The following is a 7,381-nucleotide window of genomic DNA, read 5'->3' as shown; positions in this document are numbered from 1 at the left end:
ACATCTCTTGCCACTGCACACACTATACAGATAAAAATAATTGGCCACACCTCTTGATCGTTGTTTTTTCTGGGCTTTGTCTTGAGCCTCTTAGTTCCAGTGAAGGGGAAATCTTATTAATGCTTCAGCTTACCACAACATTTTGGACAATTCTGTGCTTCTAACTTTTTGGAAACAGTTTGAATAAGGCTGTTTCCTGTTCCAGCATGGTTGTTAACTGGTGCACAAAGCAAAGTCCAAAAATACATGGTTGGGTGAGTTTGGTGTGGAAGAACTTGATTGGCTCTCAAAAGAGCCCTGACCTCAACCCTACTGAACACCTTTGGGATGAACTAGAGCAGAGACTGCAAGCGTGCAACATTAGTGTCTGATTTCACAAGCGCTTGTCTTGATGAAAGACCAAAACTTTCCACAGACAATTCGAAAGTGCAGAACATATAGAAACTCTTTCCAGAGAAACAGAAGTTGCTATAGCTGCAAAGTGGGGCCTGATGCCATAAAAAAGGTCTTGCTGTTAAAATGTGTAGATGGCCCAGATACTTTTGCCTGTATTGTGCGTTTAATAAATAGGTAAAAACAAGAGGCCACCGAAGACGAGAGGATCTGAAAAAAAGTTAAAAGCAAAATGATGAAAAAAAAAAATCTTATTTTTCCAGATTTAGGCACACTGTTGTTGCGTTTCTGAAGATAATCTGAAAGCACAGAACAGAAAGAAAATAATAAAGTACGACAGAAGAAAAACAGTCTTGTGATAAAGTGGCGACCTGTCCGGGGTGTAACTCACCTCTGACCTTATGACAAGGATTAGGCTTGAGGCCTCATATGACCTAAACTGGATACGCTGTTAAGAAAATGAAATGGTGGGTGGATGGATAGAGTCCTGTCGCTGTAATAGGAATGCATTATAACCTTCCATGACAGTACAATTACTCCTTCACCAGCAAGCTTTATGTCATAACCCCCCGCCCCCCTCCCTTTTTTTTTAAAAGCAAATGGAGTCCACCTTATAAAATTGTGGTTGGAAAAGACAAACAACAGAAACCAAACACTCTCCTTGGCAGAGTTTAAACACCCAGCATGTGAGTATACGTCTGTGTCTTGTTCACACACCCCCTTTTCCTCAACTTTCGCTCAGACTTGTCAACCGAAACCTGCCCTCCCACTAGACTGTGTCAGGAGACTTCGAGGCCATGGGGCAGGTTTGAACAGACCCTCTCGTTTACACCTAAAATCCCCCTGGCTTGTCCTTTCCATGCAGGAAAAGTGTCTTGAGTAATGTGGAGCTCCTCCTAAGCCCTGGCTTCTAATAATGTAACAACTACTTGACATGTGAAAGAAAGTAATTTTAAAAACAAATTTTTTTTTACATTTATTATTATTATTATAGTAAATATTGTAATGAAATCTAAAGGAGTATTTCTCATGATTACATTTCCAAGCAACTGCTGCCTGCAAATTAGAAGCTGAAGCCAGTTTCAAGCTTTTTCTAATGCTTTTTTATATTTTAACACAGCGTTATCATGTTATATCTCCAGTGGAATGTTCAGATTAGAGCCAGCATTAAGCAAATTTAATATTTATTTATATTCCATCCTAGGTCGACCCCCCCTTACCAAACCTACAAAATCAAACATATGAAGCTACCAGCACTGGTGACCCCTTTGTAATTAAGACGCCAGAAGTATCTTTATTTATGTTCTTTTATAACAATTTTAAAGACTGACTCCATATATATATATGAGAAATTTCACTAAAAATATTCAGTACAGAAATAAGCTCACAACCCACTTTCTTGGGTACACCTGTGGAACTGCTCATTAATGCAAATATCTAATGAGCCATTTACACTAAAGAAACTCAGTGCATTTATGTAAGCATGTATTTAAGTGCAAAAGTGCTGTAGTTCATTCTGAGCATTAAGCATGAGCATTACGTGACTCCAAACATGACATGGTTGTTGATGCCAGATGGCTGGTTTGAGCATTTTAGAAGATGCCTGATGTTCTGGGATTTTCCTGCACAGCTATTTTTAGGTTTACAGAGAAAGGACTAAAAAAGAAAAAAAATTAAATGAGCAGCAGTTCTATGGGCAAAGATATCTTGCTGATGCCAGAGGTCAAAGGAGAATGGCCAGACTGCTTTGAAATCTGATCTGAAGACAAAAATAACTTAAATAACCACTTGTTAAAATCGAAGTAAGCAGAATACCATCTCTGAATATGCAACATGTTGAACCTTGAAGCAGAAAACCACTCCAGGTGACACTCCTGTCAGCTAACAGCAGCAAACTGGTCCATGCAAGCTACTATTTGCATGGTCTCACCTTTATGAAAAGCTCAAACCATCTTAAAATAGTTCCTCTAACATGACAGTGAGCTCACTGTACTCACTGTAACTTGATCTCAAACCAATAAAGCACCTTTGGGATGTGGTGTAACGAAATATTTGCATCATGGATGTGCAGCCACCAAATCTGTGCTATGCTATTGTGTTAATACAGAACAAAATCTATGAAAATGGGTTAGAGAACCATGAAGTATTAAAGCAGTTCTGAAGGCAAAAGGAGGCCCAAACTGTGTATAACAAGGTGTATCTAATAAATTGACCAGTATGTGTGTTTAGTAAATATTTTATTAGGCATAATAACATAGTTTAAAATTCACAATTTAACAATTTTATGAATGTATTTATCAACAACCAAAACTGTCTTTATAACTTCCCTTATGCACACACACACACACACACACACACACACACACACACACACACACACACACACACACAGTAAATTATATCTGCACCCCCTCCACACATGAAACCACAAACACATCACTTCCCATTTTATGGTTCATCTTCTCTAGACTTCGTTTGCAACACTCCACCTCAAAGAATGAAGTACTCTAAGCATTGTGGAAATTGTTCTTAAAATTTACATATTTATAGAACCTATCTTGTAAACATGGCCCAAACTTAAATTATCTGAGAGCTTGATATTGAAGTTGAGAGTTTGACATTTAAATGACAAGCGGTGGCTGCACCTGAAGTCCATTACTCACTCTGCAAATCTCAACACTTCATTGTACTCAGCTAATCAGCACTATCTGCCGGGCTCGCTTCCTGTGGGTACACACCAGTTGTGACACTGGCAGCGTTTGTCCTCAGAGACCCTGCCTACCCTGTCATTAAGGTCATGTTTGCAGTAAAGCTGGGAGAGCGGATAATGTTTGGTTAACCACTGTCTCAACTCCAGATAAGCCCCTCAATATCATCCTGAGACCCCGCGGTTTGTTAATGGCACAGGGTCTCCAGATAATAGCGAAGGAATGAGTTTAACCTTGCTGAGGCACGTATGTTTGTGTTCATCTCTCATCTGTGGCAGGTGTGTGATGACTGAGATAGGAGCAGGGAATAACAAATAAAAACATCTTTTTTTCATTGTTTTTGGTAATCTCTCTCTCTCTCTCACACACACACACACACACACACACACACACACACACACACACACACACACACACACATACGCATAGTTTTAACCGCAACTGCTATCTTAACGCTTGTGCTAAAATTTAGCTTCAGTTGGTGTCAGAAGGTGTGGACCGCCCTAAAACTTAAATTGTTCATCACCATGCTAGCAATAAAAGCACAAACACACATATGTACACACACACATACACACGCGGACACTTGCTGTTAATGGAGTGATAGAAAAAATTGTATAGGCAGGTGTGGGCCTGGTTTGACAAAGATCAGGGTGATAGTAGACCATCTTCTATCAGAGAATCTCTCACATCCCTTTGTCTTTCCCAGCATAAAAACCCATCATAGTGCCTTACAGCTCTTACCAATTGCAGAGATGCTGTCATTTAGAAGCAAATAAAATAGAAAAGAAAGTCACAGTTAGTCTACAATATCTTACAAGTATAATTTGTTGGTTAAGGAAGTCTCAGCACTTTACTCAATTTCTTGAAGGAACACAGAAATCTGAAAAATACTCCACTGCAAGTAGAATTAATTGTTTCACAATCCCATTTACATACTGAAAGCATTATAGGTGTGAAAAGTAAATGCACTTTTGCTGCACAGTTCAGGCTTAAATATGCCACGGTAAATGCTCACTGTATGACCTCTGAAATGCTTTGGAGTAAATTTGGATGTGACCTGGTAGAAACCCTGAAATAAAGTATATGTGCTCAAACATTTGTCTGTGGTCCTTTGACCTTCAATTTAGTTTGGTGGTGTTTTCAAAATGGCATCCTGCCCCAGAAGCAAACGTGAGATAGCTTTTGTGTTATTCTCCTGTCACAGAACTAATAAAACCAGAACTAGTAACCTCTGAAATTCACTGCTTACAATCCAAGATTGGATTAAAAATAATGATTCTGGCCTTTTTATCGTTACATATTTCACTTGTAAAAGCAGGAATCACTTAAACATGCTAACAACTACACAGACAGCATAAAAAATGACAGGCTAACCACCTTCTGGCTCTTGAAAACACCACCAGATGGGGACATTGTTGCTCCGGTGATTGAACATAAGGCTGACTTTTGCCTGACTTTCCAAGAGATGCACTGAAAAAAAATAGTTTTTTCTGGTAAAGCATTTTTTTAAATGCACAAAGTGCTTCTAGTTGTACGCATCCCAATATATGATACATACATTCACCCAGACAAAAAAGAAACCTAACACACAAGCAATGGTGAGAACTGTGGTTGAAAATAAAGGGCACGTGACCACGATAACGAGAACAAGTAGAGAATATTTCCTCAACAAAAAGCCACATGTTGATGTTGCTGAATTAGATTTATTTTCGATTTAAACTTCATTTCCAGTGTGTTTGTGTGTATATGTGTGTGTGTGTGTGTGTGTGTGTGTGTGTGTGTGTGTGTGTGTGTGTGTGTGTGCAGTAGGGTACATTGCTGAGTATGTGTGTTGAGTGAAATAAAATGACAGCTTGAAGTGCACTTATTTGATTATACTCTAACGGTCCTGTATCACATTTACCATTATTTAGGAAAATGAGTGCATGATAAAATTAGGGCTAATTTTGTTTTGGTGTTGATTAAAGTGAGAGTTGTGGGAAGATACCACAGAGGTGGAAAGTAATGTTTTTACAAGTGGAAGATGGATTGTTTTACAAGAGGCAGAGGGAGAAACTAAGTGTGGGAGGGACAGACAGCGAGGGGGAGTGTAGACGTCACATCTGTTCCTGCCACTCCCTTGGGGGCTCTGGGAGCATGGGAACCTTCACCAGCTCCAATAGTTGCAACAAGCTTTGCAAAGTGCATTTATCAATTTAAAAGTTTAAAGAAGCAAAAGGACTGCTCGACTGCGTTGAGCAGTGGGAGGAAAAGTCCACACTAAAAACACTAGAAGTCTAGTTTTACAGAGCATCCACTCAAGTTGCATACAATAAACTTTTCATCCTCAGTCTTTGGGTACGCTAGTATAAATAAAGGCATCTGTCATCAGTGTCTCAAGCTCGTGGTGTGCTCTGTCAATGTAAATACATCTAATAAAAGTATCTCCAGAATCTTGGGCTTCCTGTCTGCGGCTTGTGGCCTGCATCATGTTCAATGTACTGCGACGGGTTTTGAGTTACCCTTACTGTCATGTCTTGGTTTGGCCCCCCAGAATGGTGACCACCACACTTTAATAAGCCATTTCACAGGGGTCAATTTTCTTTTCTTCACGGCGTCAGCTGGGTTGCCCCATTCACCCTCTTCACCCACGCTCCCCCATTGGCATGTGTGCGGCCCAATGTTGTTTACTGGACTGAGCATTTAGAGGGGTTAGCGTTTCACCATGGCAGCTGTTGGCACCATGTGCCTCCCCTTCAGGCGGCTGGCTGACGGCACGCAGGCCACTGCTTCACACACCCTTCAGCATCCCCCTGAGGACCCTCACTCCCTCCACTCAGCCCTTCGCTTGGCCTTGGTTGAAACCAGTAGCCTTGATCGGGTATCAGATACCAGTTTAATGTGAAGACAAAGTTCTGGCTTTAATTGATGGCTTCCAATTGGTGCTCACAGTCTGTCCACAGTGCAGAAAAGTAAATTCAGTGACCGCACACAGGATCCACATACAGTATCAGACATGACTAGACTTTATTTATTTCAGTGCAACAACTATTGCCATGTCTGTCATTGGTAGGATTAAGGGCTCCTGTTACTACATTTTCCATGTCACCTCTCCCACTGATTTGCTTGACAACTGTAAGTAATAGTAGGGACTCAAGGAAAAATCCTTTAAATAGCTTCACCGTGAGACCGTAAATGGAAGCCTCTAGTTATTTTTCCCTCCAGGCTTTAGAAAAGGCAACGTAATCTCTTCTTCATGATTTGGATGTTTGATTTGGCAAAGATGTGCAGGACGCCCTTCCTGACACAACCCTCCTTATTTATCTGGGCTTAGAACTGGCACTAAGAGTAGTAAAACTTTAAGGGATGGTGGTTTACAGTGGTTATCGCTATTGCCTCATAGCAGTCTGTCTTCGAGCCTTTCGTTTGCATGCTCTCCCTGTGCTTGCATGGGAGCACCCAGATATTGGGTTGGTTAGCACTTCTAGGCTTTATGCGAATATTGTGAGTGATATCAGTCCAAGTATTTATTGGACTGATATGCCTCAGTTGACATTCATGTTTTTTTGTGAGATGACCTGGCAGCTATTTGTTGGATTGCCACTGACTTTTAATTAAACTAAATTCAACCAAATTAGCAGGCATTCATGTCTCTGTAATGATAAACTATAATAACTTTGGTATCCTGTAAGGTTTCGTCTCGCCCCATTATCAGATTAACGTGCAGTACCTGTCCAGTTACTGTTTCACACGGAAGTATTAGTAGAAAAATCAAAACCCCTGTAGTGCATGTGTGATGATCTCAGTGTCTGCTGTAGCTCTTAAATGCAGTTGACTTTGATGGATGTGAAGTTTGCAGGTTTGCTGGTTAGTTAGAGCTGGAACTGATCAAGGAACACAAGAAACTCTTATCTTCCTTATATTTAGGCAACTCCCTCTTCCCCTGCATTGACTACATTTACATGGAGCTTAGTATTCTGAATAAATTTGGTTTAATAGCTAAACAAGCCTAGTCTGACTGGAATTTCTGTCTGCTTCAGAGGAGTGGAAAATAACTTTTATTAAAACGAGAGAAAAGTTGCAAAATGTAAACAATTACTTTTTGGCAGTGTTCACACTACACATGCCCCGAGCACTGATATAAATCCATGGGGAAGTGTGCTTTTTATTGGCTGTTTTTTATTGCTGCTTCCAAGCTAAAGGAGTTTGGTTTCCATGTTTTTGTCATCTAATTTTCATTCTTTTTGTGTGCATGCGTATGTTTTTATGCTATTGTATCCAAGCTGGACCATACCAGT

Source organism: Oreochromis niloticus, linkage group LG7 (genome assembly GCF_001858045.2).
Source record: "Oreochromis niloticus isolate F11D_XX linkage group LG7, O_niloticus_UMD_NMBU, whole genome shotgun sequence".
Classification (NCBI taxonomy): Eukaryota; Metazoa; Chordata; class Actinopteri; order Cichliformes; family Cichlidae; genus Oreochromis; species Oreochromis niloticus.
Note: the sequence above shows the minus strand (reverse complement) of the source record.